The sequence below is a fragment of the Heteronotia binoei genome, chromosome 1 (genome assembly GCF_032191835.1).
Source record: "Heteronotia binoei isolate CCM8104 ecotype False Entrance Well chromosome 1, APGP_CSIRO_Hbin_v1, whole genome shotgun sequence".
Classification (NCBI taxonomy): Eukaryota; Metazoa; Chordata; class Lepidosauria; order Squamata; family Gekkonidae; genus Heteronotia; species Heteronotia binoei.
This window is the reverse complement of record NC_083223.1, coordinates 11,420,981-11,442,382: the sequence shown is the minus strand read 5'-3', so window position 1 is coordinate 11,442,382 and position 21,402 is coordinate 11,420,981. Positions and strand designations below refer to the sequence as shown.

The window sequence follows — 21,402 nt, the reverse complement described above, 5'->3', positions numbered from 1 at the left end:
TTCTGATATTATTATAAACCTCTGAATTCCAGAGCTAGGAGGTGACATCAGGGGAAGGCCTCAGCCTCTCTGCCCTGTTGTTGGCTCTCCAGAGGAACTGGTTGGCCACTGTGTGAGACAGGAAGTTGGGCTGATCCAGTGGGAATCTTCTGATGTTCCTGTCAGAGGAAGGCCTTGGTCTCTATGCCTTGCTGTTGGCCCTTTACAGGAACTGATTGGCCACTGTGTCTTTAAAATGGCCTCCACATCTCTTCAGTGACGTGTTGAGGGAACTTATTTCTGAAGGATCTTGCATCGCGATTTTGTCTGAAACAAGACATGGTTCGGGCGCAGGATTGAAATCTGTTACGGTGGCCATGTTTCTAAAGCTGTAGTAGCCTCTTTATTATTCTTCAGTATTTCTTCCCTGGATCTAGCACAAGAACATGGAGAGGGGAGGCCATTGGAAGGTCAGGCCGTTGGCGCACAAATTGCCCATGAAAGAGGATCCTTCAGAGGCAGCTGTTGGATTCTTTGTAGTTGGGACTTGCTGTTGTCAACCTCAGGTTTTCGCCAGCTGCTCCCCTCAAGTTTATTTACCAAAGCTGGATTGTGTGTAACAAGATACTGTACTCAGATCCGTGGGCACATTAGCACTTCAGCTTTGTCCTCTGATGCCACCGTTGCTGTCTTGTTGAGAGAGCGGATAGGCAAATGCAATCGGGATGGTTGCGCACATGGCAGCAACTGTATTCCACCCACACATCCCAGGATGAGAATGTGCAGTTTCTCAGTTCTTGAGGGAGATTGAGAAAGAAATAAATCAAGCCTGTGTGAAGAAGAGTTGCTTTTCTCTACCCAAAGGAGTCTGAAAGTGGCTTACAATCGCTGTTCCTTCCTCTCCTCACAACAGGCCCCTTGTGAGGCAGTTGGGGCTGAGAGAGTTTGGAGAGCACTGGGACTGGCCCAGGGTCACCCAGCAGGCTTCAAAAGAACATAAGAGAAGCCATGTTGGATCAGGCCAATGGCCCATCCAGTCCAACACTCTATGTCACACAGTGGCCAAAATCCAGGTCCCATAGACTAAGAATATAAGAGAAGCCATGCTGGATCAGGCCAAATGGCCCATCCAGTCCAATACTCTGTGTCACATAAGAACATACAAGAAGCCATGTTGGATCAGGCCAATGGTCCATCCAGTCCAACACTCTGTGTCACATAAGAACATAAGAGAAGCCATGTTGGATCAGGCCAATGACCCGTCCAGTCCAACACTCTATGTCACATAAGAGAAGCCATGTTGGATCAGGCCAATGGTCCATCCAGTCCAACACTCTTTGTCACACAGTGGCCAAAATCCAGGTCCCATAGACTAAGAATATAAGAGAAGCCATGCTGGATCAGGCCAAATGGCCCATCCAGTCCAACACTTTGTGTCACACAGTGGGCAAAAAACCCAGGTGCCCTCAGAAGGTCCATCAGTGGGGCCAGAACTCCGGAAGCCTTCCCACTGTTGCCCTCCCAAGCACCAAAAATACAGAACATCTCTGCCCCAGACAGAGAGTCTTCCGAAATGGGAGCACATACATCCGGGGCTACGCGAACTGCACTGGTTGCCAGTTACTTACTTACCGGGTTCGTTACAAAGTGCTGGTTATTACCTTTAAAGCCCTATATGGCCGCGGACCTGCCTACCTGAGGGACCGTCTCTCCCCATACGAACCCCAGAGAGCACTGAGGTCAGCAGGGAAGAACCAGCTGACTATCCCTGGACCAAAGGAGGCCAAACTCCAAAATACCCGTACACGGGCCTTCTCCATCGCAGCTCCACACCTATGGAACCAGCTCCCGGAAGAAGTACGAGCCCCGCGGTGCCTTGACCAGTTCCGCAGGGCCTGCAAGACCACCCTTTTCAGGATGGCTTTTGCTGGCTGAGAGACTGTTGTTGGGTGACTTTCGCTACTATCATTTTATAAATGGAATTAGCACCTGGAAATCTGTATTGTATTTGGTTAATTGGAATGTTTTAAAGCTAATGTGATTTTAAACACTGTATAACTATATGAAAATGTTGTTAGCCGCCCTGAGCCCGCTTCAGCGGGGAGGGCGGGATATAAATAAAATATTATTATTATTATTTAGAGTTCCAACAATATGCTGAGGCTAATAGCCACTGATGGATCTCTGCTCCATATACTTATCCAATCCCTTCTTGAAGCTGTCTATGCTTGTAGCCGCCACCACCTCCTGTGGCAGTGAATTCCACGTGTTAATCACCCTTTGGATGAAGAAGGACTTCCCTTTATGCGTTCTAACCGGACTGCTCAGCAATTTCATTGAATGCCCACGAGCTCTTGTATTGTGAGAAAGGGAGAAAAGGACTTCTTTCTCTACCTTCTCTATCCCGTGCATAATCTTGTAAACCTCTATCATGTCACCCCACAGTCGACGTTTCTCCAAGCGAAAGAGCCCCAAGCGTTTTAAACTTTCTTCATAGGGAAAGTGTTCCAACCCTTAAATCATTCCAGTTGCCCTTTTCTGCACGTTTTCCAATGCTATAATATCATTTTCGAGGTGCGGTGAACAGAACGCGACACAGTACTCAACTGGAGAAGAAGTGGGGAATCAAACCCAACTCTCCAGGGAGATAATGCAGGATGGGTAGCCTTGTTAGTAGGTGTGTAGTGGTACAGAAGAGCAGTACAATACTCATGAAAGCTCATATCCTACCACAATTTTTTTTTTCATTCTCTAAGGTGCTCTTTTCTACTGCTAAAAAGGTACAGGTAGTCCCCTGTGCAAGCACTAGTCGTTTCCGACTCTGGGGTGATGTTGCTTTCACAGCGTTTTCACAGCAGACTTTTTACGGGGTGGTTTGCCATTGCCTTCCCCAGTCATCTACGCTTTCCTCCCAGCAAGCTGGGTACTCATTTGACCGACCTTGGAAGGATTGTAGGCTGAGTCAACCTGGAGCTGGCTACCTAAACCAGCTTCTGCTGGGTCATGAGCAGGTCATGAGCAGAGGGCTCCGGCTGCAGTACTGCAGCTTTACCACTCTGTGCCACAGGGCTCTAGTTCATATGAACATACGAAGCTGCCTTATACTGAATCAGATCCTTGGTCTATCAAAGTCAGTATTGTCTTCTCAGACTGGCAGCGGCTCTCCAGGATCTAAAGCTGAGGTTTTTCACACCTATTTGCCTGGACCCTTTTTTGGAGATGCCGGGGATTGAACCTGGGACCTTCTGCTTCCCAAGCAGATGCTCTACCACTGAGCTACTGTCCCTTCAGCTACTGCTCACCGCTACAGAGAGACTAACAAGGCTATCCATCTAGATCTGTCTCCCTGGAGAACTGCATTTGATTCCGTACTCCTCCACGTGAGACCTGCTAAGTGTTCTTGGGCCAGCCCCGGTTTTCTGCAAACATTTTCATTTTCTACCAATTCTCCAGTCTCGGGTCCGCTCTCTTAAACACTCCACCACTCTGCCTCTAGATTAGGGGTGTTGAACTCATGAGAGCCGGATCTGACATAAATGAGACCTCGTTGGGCCGGGCCATGTCAGGTTGGGCCCAGTCATGTTGGGCTGGGCCATGTGTGTACCTATTTAAGATTAGGTAGCAGAGATCTCTCTCGGCTTGACTTCACGAACGAAGATTTAAGAAAGGTGCAGTAGTCCACGTCTGCTGCAGGCTCACTGGTGGCTGACAAGACCAATGCAGGACAGGCAGGTCCAGCCACAGTGGCTGCAGGGAAAAGTCTGATTTGGGATTGGTGCTGTAGCAATACGATTTTTCCTCAATCTCCTTTTATCCTCAAGACCAGCTATGCATGCGTTCTCAAAGGAAGAGACAGCCTGGTGGATGGTGTGCCTCCATGCTTTGCGATCTGAGTACTCCTCCACGTGAGCCTGCTAAGTGTTCTTGGGCCAGCCCCGGTTTTCTGCAAACATTTTCATTTTCTACCAATTCTCCAGTCTCGGGTCCGCTCTCTTAAACACTCCACCACTCTGCCTCTAGATTAGGGGTGTTGAACTCATGAGAGCCGGATCTGACATAAATGAGACCTCGTTGGGCCGGGCCATGTCAGGTTGGGCCCAGTCATGTTGGGCTGGGCCATGTGTGTACCTATTTAAGATTAGGTAGCAGAGATCTCTCTCGGCTTGACTTCACGAATGAAGATTTAAGAAAGGTGCAGTAGTCCACGTCTGCTGCAGGCTCACTGGTGGCTGACAAGACCAATGCAGGACAGGCAGGTCCAGCCACAGTGGCTGCAGGGAAAAGTCTGATTTGGGATTGGTGCTGTAGCAATACGATTTTTCCTCAATCTCCTTTTATCCTCAAGACCAGCTATGCGTGCGTTCTCAAAGGAAGAGACAGCCTGGTGGATGGTGTGCCTCCATGCTTTGCGATCTGAGGCTAGGTCAGACCACTGGTGATGGTTAATGCAAAAAGTACCAAGAGATTTCTTCAAGGAGTCCTTGTACCTCTTCTTTGGTGCCCCTCTATTTCGATAGCCGGTGGAAAGTTCGCCATACAGGGCAATTTTGGGAAGGCGGTGGTTTTCCATCCTGGAGATATGCCCTGCCCAGCGCAGCTGCGTCTTCAACAACAATGCCTCGATGCTTGTAACCTCTGCCCGCTTGAGGACTTCAGTGTTGGTCACAAAGTCACTCCAGTGGATGTTGAGGATGGTGCGAAGGCAGCGCTGATGAAAGCGCTCAAGGAGTCGCAGGTGATGACGGTATAAAACCCACGATTCGGAGCCGTAGATGAGGGTTGTCATCACAACCGCTTTGTAAACATTGATCTTTGTGCCTTTTTTCAGATGCTTGTTGCTCCACACTCTTTTATGCAGTCGGCCAAATGCACGGTTTGCCTTTGCCAGTCTATTGTCAATCTCTTTGTCGATCTTGGCGTCTGAGGAGATGATGCACCCCAGGTAGCTGAACTGCTGGACTGTCTTCAAAACTGATTCACCCACAGTGATGCAAGGAGGGTGATAATCTTCCTGGGGTGCAGGCTGGTGGAGAATTTGTGTCTTCTTCAGACTAACTTCTAGGCCGAATAGCTTGGCAGCCTCTGCAAAGCAGGACGTCATATGCTGCAGAGCTGATACCGAGTGGGAGACAAATGCAGCATCATCAGCAAACAGTAGCTCTCGGATAAGTTTTTCCATTGTCTTGGAGTGGGCCTTTAGTCGCCTCAGGTTGAACAGGCTGCCATCGGTGCGATAGCGGATGTAGACACCATTGTCGTCATCTAAATCTACTGCGGCTCTTTGAAGCATCATGCTAAAGAAGATCGTAAAGAGAGTTGGCGCGAGAACGCAGCCTTGCTTTACACCTGTGCCTATTGGGAAGGGCTCCAAGAGATCGTTGCAGTGTCTGACTTGGCCTCACTGGTCTTCATGTAGCTGGATGACCATACTGAGGAACCTTAGGGGACATCCTAAACGTTCCAAGATTTGCCACAGGCCGTTCCTGCTAACGGTATCAAAAGGTTTGGTAAGGTCGACAAAAGTCACATATAGACCCTTGTTCTGTTCCCTGCATTTCTCTTGGAGCTGCCTGAGAACAAATACCATGTCAGTGGTGCTCCTGTTAGCCCTGAAGCCACACTGGCTCTCTGGGAGGAGTTCTTCTGCAATGGCGGGCACCAGTCTGTTCAGAAGTATTCTAGCAAGGATTTTGCCTGCGATGGAGAGCAGGGTTATCCCCCGGTAGTTGGAGCAGTCTGACTTTTCCCCTTTGTTCTTATGTAGAGTAATGATGATTGCATCGCGAAAGTCCTGTGGTAGTTTCCTTGTTCCCAGCAGGTGACAAGTACTTTGTGAAGTGTGCTATGTAATACTATGCCCCCATGCTTCCAGATCTCTGGTGGGATTCCATCAACTCCTGCTGCCTTGCCACTTTTCAGTTGCTTGATGGCTTTAACAGTCTCTTCTAGGGTGGGGATCTCATCCAACTCTGTTTTCACTGGTTGAAGCGGGATGAGGTGGATTGCTGAATCTTGAAGTACGCGATTGGCACTGAAGAGAACCTGAAAATACTCCGACCACCGGTTCAGTATGGATGCCTTGTCTGTGAGGAGCACTTGGCCGTCTGCACTATGCAGGGGACTCTGAGTCTGATATGATGGACCATATACTGCCTTCAGGGCTTCGTAGAACCCTCTTAAATCACCAGTGTTTGCACATAGCTGGGTTCTCTCTGCAAGCTTGGTCCACCACTCGTTCTGAATGTCTCGAAGCTTGCGCTGAAGGTTGCTACATACAGCCCGAAAGGTTGCTTTTTTCCTGGGACAGGAGGGCTGAGCAAGATGTGCTTGGTAGGTAGATCTCTTTTTCGCCAGTAATTCTTGGATCTCTTGATTGTTCTCATCAAACCAGTCCTTGTTCTTCCTTGTGGAGAACCCGAGGACTTCTTCAGAGGTCAACAGGATGGTAGTTTTTAGATGTTCCCAGAGTGCTTCTGGAGAAGGATCTGTGAGGCGACTGGCGTCCTCAATTCTTGTCTGGAGTTTTGCCTGGAAGGCAGCTTTAACTTCGGCTGACTGAAGGTTGCCAACCTGAAACTTCCTCCGGGGGATACCTCCTCTCCTGGGTGTAGATTTAAAGTGAAGATGGAGATTGCAGCATACAAGACGATGATCCATATGACATTCTGCACTGGGCATTACTCGAGTGTGTAAGACGTCTCGAAGGTCTCTCTGGCGCATCAGAATGTAGTCAATAAGGTGCCAATGCTTGGACCGTGGGTGCATCCAGGTTGTCTTCAGACTGTTCTTCTGCTGGAAGATAGTGTTGGTAATGGTGAGCTGATGCTCTGTGCAAAATTCTAGCAGGAGGCGCCCGTTATCATTGCAGTTGCCAATGCCGTGTTTGCCAAGTACTCCTTTCCAGGCTTCCGAGTCTTTACCTACTCTGGCATTGAAGTCACCAAGGATGATCACCTTGTCCTCTGTAGGGGTCTTCCGTACGAGGTAATGTAGATCAGCATAGAACTTGTTCTTTTCTGCAGGATCTGCTTGAAGGGTTGGGGCATACACACTGAAGAGTGTTGCATGCTGCTTGTTTTGAAGTGGGAGGCGCATAGACATGATGCGATCTGAGTGACCTGTTGGCAGGTTTTCGAGTTTAGAAGCAATGGAGTTCCTGACCATGAAGCCAACACCAGAAAGGCGGCTCTCAGCCTTTGACTTACCTGACCAGTGGAGGGTATAGCCAGCACCGTGTTCTTGAAGACTACCTTCCTCAGGGAAACGGACCTTACTGAGAGCTGCTATGTCAATATTCAACCTGAGAAGTTCGTGGGCAACTAGAGCAGAGCGTCGTTCAGGGCGACCACTGTCTACTGTGTCAAGCATGGTTCTGATGTTCCAACACGCAAGCTTTAGTCTTTGCACACTTTGCACACAGGTGCATGCCTTTTCTTTGTTGTTATTTTTCGACCGCAAGTAAGGATGCCCGTTGACCGCGGCTAGCCAACTGGGGGGTGGGGAGACGAGCTTTGTTTAGGCCACCTTTTCTAGGCCCCTCTCCATACAGAGCAAGCAGTGCTGTCCCTAAATAAGGCTGCTTGGTCGTTCAGGGTGCTGCCGAAAAATGCTTTCGTCTCCGGGTCAGCATCAAGCGACCAATACCCTGAACCGCCTACATGCAGGATCGGGACTGCGGCTTCCAGTGGCATCTTCCACCTGCCGTTTCGCCCCTTGCCCATTGCTGCAGGACTTGGTATGTTGCGGGTTGTGGATGTGGATACCCTTCAGGCCTGCGCAGAGGAATTTTTAGGTGAAGTGCAGTGTGCGCAGTACTGGCTCCACCCTTTCACCATGGAATCATCTGCCATGGCCCAGTAAGCCGGGAAGCCGTCAGCGAGTCCTCCAGGTGGTAGATGTTACATTAACGAACTCTGTCTGCCCGGGCTTGATGTTAGAGTTTTCCTTCTCTTGGCTGGCGAGGTTGGTGAGCCCAGCCTGCTCATCCGGTTATACCGCCGGACATTCGGTCGCACCATGACGTGGCAAACTCTGTGAAAATGGGGGGGACCAGCGAGAAGGTGTTGCCACGGATGCAGTGATGTAGGAGAGACCATTGCAGTGACCATCTGCCAGGCATAGCCAGACAGTGACCACGCAGCATTCACTACACCAGGAAAGGATAGGCGATGTATTGCGCATGCACTTTCCCTGGGGGGGCGGACACCCGAAGGGAGCCCACCCCCCCACCTCCCTAGGTAGCAGAGATACAAATTTTATAGAGAACACAGACAAACAAATATATATTTGTAAAAAACTTAAAACATGCTTAAAACGTTAGCACTCATTGATCTTAAAGATGCTTTCTTTTTGTATTTCTCCCATGGGATCCAGGAAACTGGGCAAAGGAAGCTCTGGCTCTTTCCTTCCTTCCCCAGGGGACTGGGGGGGGGAGCCTCAGCCAATAGAAGAAAGATTGGCTTGGCTCAGTAGCTCCACTGTGCAGTTGAAAGAGCCTTGCAAAGCAAGCTTTCCCTCCCCCCTTCCTCCCCAAGGGAGGCGCATCAGCCAATGGATAAAACAGAGGTTTTGCTCTGTAGCTCCTGTGTGATTGAGCAAACCTTGCAAAGCAAGCTGTTATGCAGAAGGAAGCAAGAGAGAGGGAGAAGGAAGCAGATGACAGCCAGTTGCTTGGAGCCTGATAGGAGCCCTTTGGTGGCCTGATTTTACCCCCAGTCTGCATGTCTGACACCGTTATGTTGCAGGGAAACCCTATTCATACATTACCAATTTCTGCCGGATCAATAACGGAGGCCGCGGAAACGAGGAATCAGGAAAACAGCTTCTTTATTTAACGTGCATAAGCGCTCTATACACGGGCATCAGAGAGAGAGTCTAGACTCTAAACTCTGAGCAGCGAATTACAGTTGCCTGCCGCCTTTTATTGGGTTTCTTCACCCTAACTGCCAGCTCAAAACACTCATGTTCTCCTTCTTGTGGGAAGGTGCCTACGTCACATTTTAATCACATTTCGGGTTGTTTTTCAGCTTTCTGGGCCCCTGTTAGGGCTTCTGTAAACCCTTGTTCCCTTTTTCTAGAAACATTTCACCCACACACACACATCTTCTTGCTCCATTTCCAGCACCTGTCACGGTTCCTTTTAGGCTTCTTTCCACCGCTTTCACCCTGCGGTTTAGAAAGGTCAATGACCCTTCACAGTTCCCTTTTCTCTCTGCAAGCTAACACTCCTTTGCTACAAACTGCTTATAGAAGATTATTTCTCAAAAGCACTTTCATATATTTCTAACATCGCTAAAGCTGTATATATTGATTACATATTTGTTCTGATTTTGGCCTGATGCCACATTTCCCCTCTTTCAAACGGAGTTTGATTACTTATCATGACATCCACAAACCATCACAGGTACATGGGTTCTACCTGTCAATATTTGAGTTCTACCAGCACTCGACTTTAAGACCTTGGGGGGGAAAGAGGGAGGAAAAATGTAAGACTTGAAAGCATTTGTTTTTGCTTGGCAAACTCAACAAGTCAAGCTTGAATTCACATACCAAGATGATCTGAATAACTGCTTAATGTCTCAGCAAACTGGGCAGCCCTCAAATTCATATAGCCCTGGGCTTGGATTCAGCAAAACGTTTACCAAAGCAGAAGGATTTCTGCCAGTAGAGCATGATTTTCTCACCTCCCCTTTCCAACAGCAGCCGTAATCCTCCCTGCCCGCCACCACCTGGCCACTACTTACTTAATTTTTCTGCAGGTGGAAACCTGCTGTTGGATTCCAAGCCTTTCAAATGAGAATACTGAACCACTGGCTTACCAAACAGAAGTTGATTTCATCTCCATTAAAGGGCTGTTCTTAGGAGGAAGAAAGAGGAGGAGGGCCTCAGGGCGGTTTACAATCTCCTTTCCCTTCCACTCCCCAGAACAGATACCCTGTGAGGTAGTTGGGGCTGAGGGAGCTCTGACAGAAACTGCTCTGGAGCAGAACAGCCTTGAGAGAACTTGTACTGTAAATACAAAATAATCACCAGCGTAAGGCAACACTTTTAGAAAGATAAGAAAATTACAAGAAGTCAGAGTTAAACAAATAATACATAAATTGCACACAGCTACAAAGGGTCCTTCCACAAACAATAGGTTCCATTGTTCTGCAGGTTCCTGTCTCTTAAAGGGCCAACAGTCTCACTATAAATTCCAAACCGCTGCTTCTGTAGATAAGAAAGTTTGTCTTGTTTTGAGTCATAACGACTTCCATAGCATTGAAAAGAGACAGAACGCTCATGGCAAAATAAATCCAAGAGAGGAGAGAACTCGCCACATCTAGAACTTGCTGGTGGTTTCTTTTTTTTGCTGAACAAAAATTTTTATTTTGCAATATATAGAGAGATATTCTACTATCAAAATTTAAATATAATTCTTCAATACATTACATAATTTCCCACCCTTCCCACCCTCCAATTTATGACCTCTGCTGGTATAGAAAACAAATTTAAAACCTTTTAAAAGTAAACATTCACATATATAGAATCTTAAATAAATTTTATCAATCACTTAACTTTATCTTAACTCCAATATAACTACTATTATTATTTCTTATCTTAATTCTTAACTCTTATTCGTCAATATTGCATATTTAATCAAATAACCATAATCCATTCTTCTTTCTACCTAAAAATTCAATTAATACTTATTAAACATTAACCATAACGTTCATAATCATGGAGTCACCACTAAAAGTTATTCAAATCTTAATTTTATCTTAACTCACATAAGCTTACTATATTATCTCAGCTACTTATATTCCACTACTAGAGCAGTACTCAATAATCAGTCCTTCTTTCTCCTTTAAAGTTCAATTAGTGTTATTAAAAACCACTGTGACTCTTCACCTTCCATTGTATCTCCACATAATTTTGGAATTTATTCCAGTCTTCTTTAAATTTCTCCAGATTACAGTCTTTTAAGATTCTAGTAAGTTTGTCCATTTCACTCCAATTAAGGACCTTTAAGATCCAGTCCCATTTTTCAGGTATTCTGTCTTGCTTCCACATTTGCGCATACAAGGTTCTTGCAGCTGAAAGCAAATACCACAACAATGTCCTGTCTTGCTTCAGAAAGCTTTCCATTTGTAATCCCACCAAGAAAACATCTGGAGCTCTCTTGATATTATATCCAAAGATTTTCGATATCTCTTGTTGAATCATAAGCCAGAATTGCTTCGCTTTTTCACAAGTCCACCACATGTGATAGAAAGAACCTTCATGTTTTTTACATTTCCAACACCTATCGAAGACTTGATTACTCATTTTTGCTATTTTTTTACGCGTCATATACCATCTGTACAGCATTTTAAAACAGTTCTCTTTTATATTATAACACGCTGAAATTTTCATAGAGTTCTTCCATAGGTGTTCCCACGTCTCCATTTGTATTTCTTTGTTAAAGTTTATTGCCCATTTAATCATTTGAGGTTTCACAACCTCCTCTTCTGTAGACCATTTCAGTAACAACTTATAAGTCCTTGAAATCAATTTTTCATTTTCACCCAACAGCATTTTTTCCATTTTTGTTTTTTCATATCTTATACCTGTACTCCTGATATCTTTTTCTACCAAGCTTTTAATTTGAAACAGTTGAAACCAATCAAATTTTCCCTGCAATTCTTCAGTCAATTTCATTTCTACTTTACCTCCCTGAAATTTTAGCAGTTGTTCATATGGTACATATTTCTCTTCTCGTGGACTTTGAGACAATTTTATAACTTCAGTTGGCACTATCCAAAATGGTTTTCTCTCATCACCATATTTATTATATTTTTTCCAAGTAGTCAACAAGTTCCTCTTTATATAATGGTGTGAGAAAAATCCATCCATCTTCTCTTTCCCATAATACAGATATGCATGCCAACCAAAAGTATTTCCCTGACCTTCTAGAGCCAATAATTTTTTATTAGTCAAAGTCATCCAGTCCTTAATCCATACCAAACATACTGCATCATGGTATAGCATTAAGTCAGGTAATTGGAAGCCACCTCTTTCTTTTGCATCCATCAGGATTTTCATCTTAATTCTTGGTTCCTTGCCCAACCATATAAATTCTGAGATCTTTCTTTGCCAAAGATTAAATTGTTTCTTATCTCTCACAATTGGAATGGTTTGAAAAAGAAACATAATTCTTAGTAGAACATTCATTTTAATTGCAGATATCCTCCCCAACATAAATAAATTCAATTTATTCCATTTTAGCATTTCTTCAATTTTATGCCAAAGCTTTTCATAGTTGTTCTTACATAGATCAATATTTCTCATCGTAATCTCCACAACTAAATATTTTAATTTTGAGGCAACTTCACAACCTGTAACATTTTGTAGCTCTTTCTGTTTGCCTAAAGACAAGTTCTTAGTAAGGATTTTCGATTTTTCTTTAGTGATATAAAAACCTGCTAACTCACCATACTCTTTAATTTTCTTCAACAACAAGAGTGTTACTTGTAATGGATTTTCATTAATAAACATCACATCATCCACAAAGGCCCTATGTTTATATGAAAAACCTTTCAACTTCAAACCCTCAATCTCCTTATCTTCATCAATTTGAGACAACAAGACCTCTAGGGTCATTATAAACAACAACGGAGATAGAGGGCAGCCTTGTCTTGTGCCTTTGCTAATCTTCATTCATTCAATCAAGTCAGCATTCACACAGAGTTCAGCTTGTTGTTCTGTGTATATTGCCTTGATCATCCTTATAAAATCATCTTCTAATTTCATTGTTTCCATCACAGCAAACATAAAGTCCCAGTTAAGATTATCAAAAGCTTTTTCCGCATCCGCAAAAAATAAAGCTACCTCTTTTTCTGGAGGCTTATCATAGTATTCTACAATATCTATTACTGTTCTGATATTGTCTCTTAGTTGCCTTCTAGGGAGAAAACCTGCTTGTGCCTCTTGAATAGAAATGTTCAAATGCTGTTTGAGTCATTCTGCTAGAATTCTAGCAAATATCTTATAGTCATTATTCAGTAGTGCAATTGGTCTATAATTTTTTACATTTGTGGAAGCCTTCCTCTGCTCTCTCTCTCTCTTATAAGTTTGCAAATAGGCATCAATTTTCTCTCTGTTTACTTATTGACCTTTAAATAATTTGGTGTAGAATTTATAAAATTCCCTTTTAATTCCAGCTTGATCCACAATTTCTTTACCCTCCAAAAAAATCTTGTTTATGAACTTTTTCTCCCTTTTTTTTTCAGTTGCCAAACCAAATATCTCCCCGGCTTGCTGGGACCTTCAAATGATTACTGCTGTAGCCTTTTTAAATTCCACTCCACCTCTTTATTCAATAAATGTCTCAGTTGATTCTGTAAAATTATTATCTCTCGCATTATTTTTTTCCCCTGGTCTTTTCGTCAACTCATTTTCTTTTCTGCCTATTTCTGCTTGCAAGTCCTTTAATTGTTTTTCCTTGGCTCTTTTATCTTTATTGATCAGTGTAATTAGTAGTCCTCTCATAACAGCTTTATACGCGTCCCATACAGTCTGAATGCTAACCTCTTGGTCTTCATTTGCCTAAAAGCAAGCTTTGGTCTCTTTTTCAAGAGATTTCACTACTTCAGCTTTTAACAACAGGTCTTCGTTTAGTCTTCATCTTCTTCACTTTCTCTTTTCCTTCGCTGACCACATTAATGGATTGTGGTCTGCACCTATTTTTGGAAGAATCTCTATTTTGTTAGTAATAAGTTCCAAATCCTTCGTAATCCATATCATATCAATTCTTGAGAAGGAGTCATGCCTTGCTGAAAAAAAAGTATAATCACGTACATTAGGGTTATATTTTCTCCATATGTCTTCCAGACTTTCTTGTTTTATTATTTCAAAGAAAGACTTTGGCAGCTTACCATCTTTTTTTTTTTTTTGTTCCCTGATCCAAAGAGTTCTTAATTGTTCCATTAAAGTCTCACATTAACATTACCTGCTCATAAGTCATTTGATCCAGTTGTTGCAAAATGTCTTTTTAAAAAGCATCTTTTCCCCCATTAGGAGCATATAGTCCCAACAACAGCGTCTTTTTTTCGTTCATACACACCTCCATAGCAATAAATCTGCCTTCATTGTCTTAAAAAACCAGTTTTGGCTCCAATTCTTTTTTGATATAAAAAACCACTCCCTTTTTTCCCCTTTAGCTAATGAAAAAAATTCTTCCCCCAAAGCCTTATTCCACAAAAATTTGTAATCCAATTGCTTAATGTGTACTTCTTGTAAACATACTATATTACATTTCTGCTTTTTAATCCAATGAAAAATTGCTTTTCTTCTGATCAGACATTACTGCCTATTGCAAATAATGGGTCTCAAGTTGATCTCACCAATCCACAATCTGATGGTTGGATTTGATAGATTGGAGCATGCCCTTTCCAGCCAGCCCAAAATCGCCGTCCTCAGAGCTCCCTGGGTCAAGAAATTAATTTTTAATGTTTTTAAAAATCCAAGATGGCGGCCACGATATTTCCAAGCCTCTCTTTTAAAAATCTTTTCCTTTTTCCCCTAGGGCTTATTATTCATTTTCAAACATACAGTCCAGATTGTTTCGCCTTTTGGGGAGGATTTATGTTAGTCTTGAGTGTTATTACAGTCCAATTTCAGTTTATTTCATTGAAAAATCAAAGTTTTTAGAAAAATCTTTCTATAATAGCCTCACTTCCTGCTTTATAATAGGAGACTGAAGTTTTTGTTATGGCTGGATTTTTTTTTCAGAAGCCACAGGAATTTTCAACAGCACGTATTTTTCTGCGCTTTTCTGCTTTCCCTTGTTTCCAAAAATTCCACTTTCACCCCCTTCCACTTCTCTTTAATATCATGCTGTAACCCATAGTCCTGGATCTTAAATCTTTATTTTTAACAGTCTTAATTTAGTCCCGAAGTGAAAGATAAGGATCTTTTATCTTAACGATGTTTACCATAAATTATACTGTCCACTCTGTCTTCAGATATTATTATAATCCATAGAAAGCTGGAACCCCCCCCCCCCCGGGATCCCTCGTCAGCCAAAGTAAGTCCCCTCAAAAAATTTATGCACGTCTTAGACAGATTCCTTTACTAGAAAAAGTAGGCAGCAGACATTAAGATGCCTTTTATGCCCAAGGCAAAGATCTCGGTCTGCTCCTCTAAAGAGAAACAGGTCAGCTCACCATGTTCCAACTCCAGAAGTCTAGAACTTGTTTGTGGTTTCGAAGCCTTCCTCCTCTCTCTCTCTCTCTCTCTCTCTCTCTCTTATGTATGCAATATTTCCTCAGAGTCACAGTGTAAACATCAGTTGAATGAACAAAGCATCATATCTTTTCATCACTGCTACAGGCTCTTCCTGAGAGAACTTGTGGCTGGCTCAAGGTCATATCAGCAGGCATAGGTGGAGGAGTGGGGAATCAAACCCGGTTCTCCCAGATAAGAGTCCACGCAGTTAACCACTACGCCAAACTGGCACCAGACAAGCCAAACTTGCCAACCTTGGCCCACTGAATAGGGATGAGATGAAGTCTTCTTTGTCAATGTGACTATGGTGGTGGTGATGGGAAGTGCGGTCAAGTCACAGCTGTCTTACAGTAGGGATTTCAAGGCAAGAGACGTTCAGAGATGGCTGACCGTTGCCTGCCTCTGCATCACAACCTTGGACTTCCTTTGTGGTCTCCCAAGCAAATACTTACCAGGACTTGATCCTGTTTAGCTTCCAAGATCTGATAAGATTGGGCTAGCCCCTGGGCTGTCCAAGGTAGGGTGGAGATGAGCAGAGGTGGTTTTCCATTGCCTGCCTCCGGGTAGGAACCGTGGACTTCTTTGTTGGTTCTCCCTTCCATGTAAGACCAGGATCGATCCTGCTTAACTCCTAAAATCTTGTGACAGCGGGCTAGTCTGGGCCATCCAGTTGGGCTGGAGGAAAAGAAAGCGAGTGTTATGGGAAAGACAAGTATGGAGCAGTAAAAGGAGGAAATCAGATAATGACTATTTCCAAGGTACTAAATTTTTCCTGCATTGACATTTAAAAAACTACGTGTTATGTGACATTTCCCGCAGTGCATTTTTCCTCAACAAGGACAAACCTGAAGTTTTTTCCCTCTTCTTACCCCACAGTTTTGGAACTCACTAAAACTGAGGATTCTGAAAATGTGGGGTAAGAAGGGAAAAACTTCAAGTTTGTACTTAGAAAAAAGCAGAAAATTTCACATAGTGCCATTTGAAAATTATCAGTGTGGGGAAATCCCAGTGGTGGAATTCTAGCAGGAGCTCCTTTGCATATTAGGCCACACACCCCTGATGCAGCCAATCCTCCGAGAGCTTACAAGGCTCTTTTTTGTAAGCTCTAGGAGGATTGGCTACATCAGGGGTGTGTGGCCTAATATGCAAAGGAGCTCCTGCTAGAAATCCACCACTGGGAATTCCACAACTGTGAAAATGGTCAGTCTCCACAAATGACTTTTGGGAATTACAGTTAGTCCATAGGATATAACCTGTGTCAGACCATGAAAGGACAATTCCATGTCACACTAGTACAATAGTCTCAACAGGCCTTCCATGAACATCCATAGAACCTCATTTCTCAGGTCCCTCTTTTCCTTCAAACTCAGCTGAGTAATATTAATCTTTTTTTTAAAAAAAATACTATTTAAAAAAGAAGTCCCAGCAGGGAACTCAGAGACTCGAATGGATTTTTTAAAAAATACATTCCTAGAGGAGGATCCCTCACAATAGAAGTACAGCATGCAGACATTGATAAGAGTATTTGCCAGGTTTATGATAATTCTGGAAAACTTGCATTCTCTGGGGTTACACTCCGCCAGCTCTGGCCAGCTCCGAATTTGCATTTCACCCCTCCCCAGCAAAAGTAATAACGAGTCTGTGGAAAATGAACACATTTCCTAAATGATTTCATTTTACCTCCCTTTCTTTTTTTTATTGCTCTTTTGTGAATGGTTCTCTTTGTTCAGCTTCTTCGCTGTGATTTACATATAAAGACAGTAACGATGACTCTGTTGCGTCAAGATATTCTCTATCTTCTGAAGAACCTGCAGCTTCGTACAAAGGAGTCGGTTGCGCGGTTCTGTGTCAAAGAGCCGGGGTCACTCTTCCGGCTTCCGGCGATAGCTTCCCCGACATTCAGATTATATTCATGAGGGAATCGTGAACCTTCTGCAGCATTGTTCGGGTGTTAATTCGTATTGTACATGCAGATAAAGTGGAAAACAGGGACGTTTTAAATAGCAATAATGCCCCTGCTTTTCTGAATTCATAGAATGCTATTGTAGTATTCGTAGAAATAGGGGACTGCTCTTTCAAAAACAGGCATCAAAATACAAAGGATAGAGGAGGAGTTTTTTGTAATGTGAATAATGCATTCTGAAATATTTCTCTTTAATCTCACTCCGACAAGAATATCTGAGAGGGAAGCAGTTCATGAGACTTGAGACACAGATAATTCTACTTCCCTGCACTGGGAATAAGTAAATCTCACACACACACACATGAAAGGCATTTTAGATATTGGAAGTATCCAGTGATAATGAAACAAAAATTACACCCTGGTATTTCTATTATTTATTTATTACTGTCAAGTTTTAGATGGCTTATAGTGACCCCCCCCGGACCCTTTCTTTGTAGCAGGAACTCCTTTGCATATTAGGCTGCACCCCTCTGATGTAGCCAATCCTCCAACAGCTTTCAGGGCTCTTCTTACAGGGCCTACTATTAGCTCTTGGAGGATTGGCTACTCCAGGGGAGTGTAGCCTAGTCAGGGGGCGTTTTTGTAGAAAAATAGGTGGTGGAGCTTGTAAGCAGAACTCATTAACATATGCCACCCCCCCACACCAACCAAAAGCAAACCAATGCAAGAAAGGAGAGCCCTGGGCGAGCGAGGCCTGCTTGGCCAGCCCAAGCAGCCCTCACTCCCCTGGAGCTCTCCTTGGCCGCCGCCGCCCCCCCCCCCAGAGTCAAAAGGCCAGAAAGCCACTCACTGCCCAAAATCATATATGAAATGGAGAAAGGGTAGGGTGGGCTTCTCCAGGGGTTAATGAGGGCTGTTGGGGGTGTGGCAAAGCTCCTGGTGGCTGGCTGGCTGCCCGCTCTCCTAATCCAGGGATTGTTATTGTCTTTTTTATTTATTATTTTTGATTTTATTTTATTTATATCCTGCCCTCGCCACCGGAGCAGGCTCAGGGCGGCTCACAGCAATAAAATGAAAAGAATCCATTTAAAAATTGCATAACATTAATACGATAATTTGCTCATCAGCCACTGAAACAAAATATGATAACACGTAAAACCGGAAATAGGCATGGAGTCAGAAATTTGCCTTCTCCGTTCCTTTGTGCTATAATTCCCCAGTGAATATGTTCCTTTCTTTAAGGAGTCAGAATCCCCCATTGATTATAAAAAAAAATAATTTCTAGTAGATTGTTTGCATCTGTGCTTCCAAAAAGGTAAAATTGTGCAAGCATTGAGTCACTACTGACCCATGAGGTGACGTCACATCACAATGTTTTCTCGGCAGACTTTTTTACGAGGTGGTTTGCCATTGCCTTCCGCAGTCATCTACACTTTCCCCCCAGCAAGCTGAGTACTCATTTTACCAACGTCAGAAGGATGGAAGGCTGAGTCAACCTTGAGCCGGTGACCTGAACCCAGCTTCCTCTGGGTTCGAACTCAGGTCATGAGCACAGCTTAGGACTGCAGCAGTGCAGCTTTACCACTCTGCGCCACGGGGCTCCCTATATGTGCTATAACGTGCTGGTACATTTGTTCATCTGAATAATGTTCCCTTTAGTGGCACCCAAAAAGACAGGAAGATGCACAGTATGTCTCTTTTGTTGTTGTTGTTGGATGTTCACAGCCCCGTAGCTGTGAACATCCATGGGGGGGAGGGGACCACAGGGGGGTCATGGGGGTGAGAGCAAGAAGCTGCAGAGGCCGGGGGCCACCACTCTCCCTCCCCACTCCAGTGTGATTCAAATTCCACGTAAGCTTCAATTCCCCTTCTATTAGAGCCAGTTTGGTGTAGTGGTTAAGTGTGCGGACTCTTATCTGGGAGAACCGGGTTTGATTCCCCACTCCTCCACTTGCACCTGCTGGAATGGCCTTGGATCAGCCAGAGCTCCCGAAAGAGTTGTCCTTGAAAGGGCAGCTGCTGTGAGAGCCCTCTCCAGCCCCACCCACCTCACAGGGTATCTGTTGTGGGGGAGGAAGGTAAAGGAGATTGTGAGCCGCTCTGAGACTCTTTGGAGTGGAGGGCGGGATATAAATCCAATATCTTCTTCTTCTTCTTCTTCTTCTTCTTCTTCTTCTTCTTCTTCTTCTTCTTCTTCTTCTTCTTCTTCTTCTTCTCTTTCCTGGAGCTCAACCTGCAGTGATCAGCTTCCAATGCTGAAGTTCCAAAGAAGGCTGATTGGTATCTCTGTGCTCCCTCCCCATTTCCCTGCTTTCCTGTGCCCTTCCCCAACTGGGAGCAGCGGGGAACGTGCGCGGCTTGTGCACGCTGGCTGGGGGGGGGGGACATGCCTTGTCCGCCCTTCTCCCTCCCCACCCTGAAAGGACCCTAGCTGCCCTTGCAGCCTGTGCAATCTTGGGGCCCCTCCTCCCACCCACCCAAGAACTTACCATGGCGGTGGAAAACAAGGCAACACATGGAGCCCACCTACCCACCCAACTTTTGGAGTCTGCCTGCCCACCCAACTCTGCTCGGAGTGCTTCAGGGAGAGCTTGCCGGTGTCGCTACCTGCTTCATGTGTTGAGGCGATCGGTGGGGAGGGGTCCCAAGGGGGAGGGGGGAGCCAAGGCCCGTAAAATCCACAAGGAGGCTGGACTCCTTGGGCCCCATGGGATGCTACAGACGTGGATTTTTCCCTTCAAGGGAGGGACGGTGCCTCAGTGCTAGAGCATCTGCTTGGTGAGCAGAAGGTCCCAGGTTCAATCCCCGGTATCTCCAGCTAAAAAGGGTCCAGGCAAATAGGCGTGAAAAACCTCCGCTTGAGACCTTGGAGAGCCTCTGCCAGTCTGAGTAGACAATATTGACTTTGATGGACCCAGGGGTCTGATTCAGTATAGGAAAGGAAAGGTCCCCTGTGCAAACACCAGTCATTTCCGACTCTGGGGTGACGTTGCTGTCACAACGTTTTCACAGCAGACTTTTTACGGGGTGGTTTGCCATTGCCTTCCCCAGTCATCTACACTTTCTCCCCAGCAATCTGGGGACTCCTTTTACCAACGTCAGAAGGATGGAAGGCTGAGTCAACCTTGAGCCGGTGACCAGAACCCAGCTTCCACTGGGATCGAACTCAGGTCATGAGCACAGCTTAGGACTGCAGTACTGCAGCTTTATCACTCTGCGCCACGGGACTCTTGTAAAGGTAAAGGTAGTCCCCTGTGCAAGCACCAGTCGTTTCCAACTCTGGGGTGATGTTGTTTTCACGGCAGTTTTTTTACGGGGTGATTTGCCATTGCCTTCGCCAGTCATCTACACTTTCTCCCCAGCAAGCTGGGTACTCATTTTACTGACCTCGGAAGGATGGAAGGCTGAGTCAACCTCGAACTGGCTACCTGAAAACCCAGCTTCCGCCAGGGATCAAACTCTGGTTGTGAGCAGAGCTTAGGACTGCAGTACTGCAGCTTTTAACACTCTGCGCCACGGGACTAAGGCAGCTTCTTATGTTAATATGTTATGTTCTTTTAAATACATGGAATAATGAGACACATAGAAGGTATGGGCTGGGTACAGACGGGCAGCTTAGGGCAGCAGCTTCCCAGCTCAGGGAAAAGCTGGAATAGTTGGAGCCACCCTGGGGCCAGTCACACAGCATGCGCCCCACTGCCGGAGAGAGGGACGGGCTCTGCGTATACTAGAGGCGTGGTCAAACCACTCGAGTGCACTCCCTGGCTGTTCAGACAACTGAGAAAGGCGCCCAGAAGTGCATCAGGGATTTAAAAAGCCATTAACTGGTGACTTTTTAAGGTGGCATAGAGGCGGCAGCTGGTGAGATAAGGGTGGGAGTGAGGCGGGGCCCAGTTGCGCGTGTATGAATGTGCCATTGTGATCCAGCTGTGGGGACTGTCTGTGTTGACCCAAATTGTCCGTCAGAATTCAGCCATGGTGTCTCCTTCGTTCCACTTCCAACTTCAATAATTCTGGCAACAGCCTTCTGTTTTTCACTGGTTTTCTCTGCTCCCCTAGACAAGACCTCAGGAAGGGCTGAAAGATGGTCCTTCTCTGTCACCAGACATTGTCATCACACTGCCGTGTATTGCTTCTTCATGTCACATTGACTGAACCTCCACATCCAGAGGCAACATGATTGCCATGAGACAACATTAGGAGATGTCTCTGTTCCCTGTTATTGGCCCTCATTTATATTCCACATCACCCTGTCTAGTGGCATAATCACCCAT

At 45.0% G+C, this 21,402-nt stretch overlaps 1 protein-coding gene across 1 annotated transcript in view; it reads left to right on the top strand.

Annotated features, from left to right (window-relative positions):
• The window catches only part of MACROD2 (mono-ADP ribosylhydrolase 2), a 1,708,848-nt gene that overhangs the window by 1,442,019 nt on the left and 245,427 nt on the right, over positions 1 to 21,402 (top strand). The gene's annotated exons all lie outside the window — the stretch shown is intronic.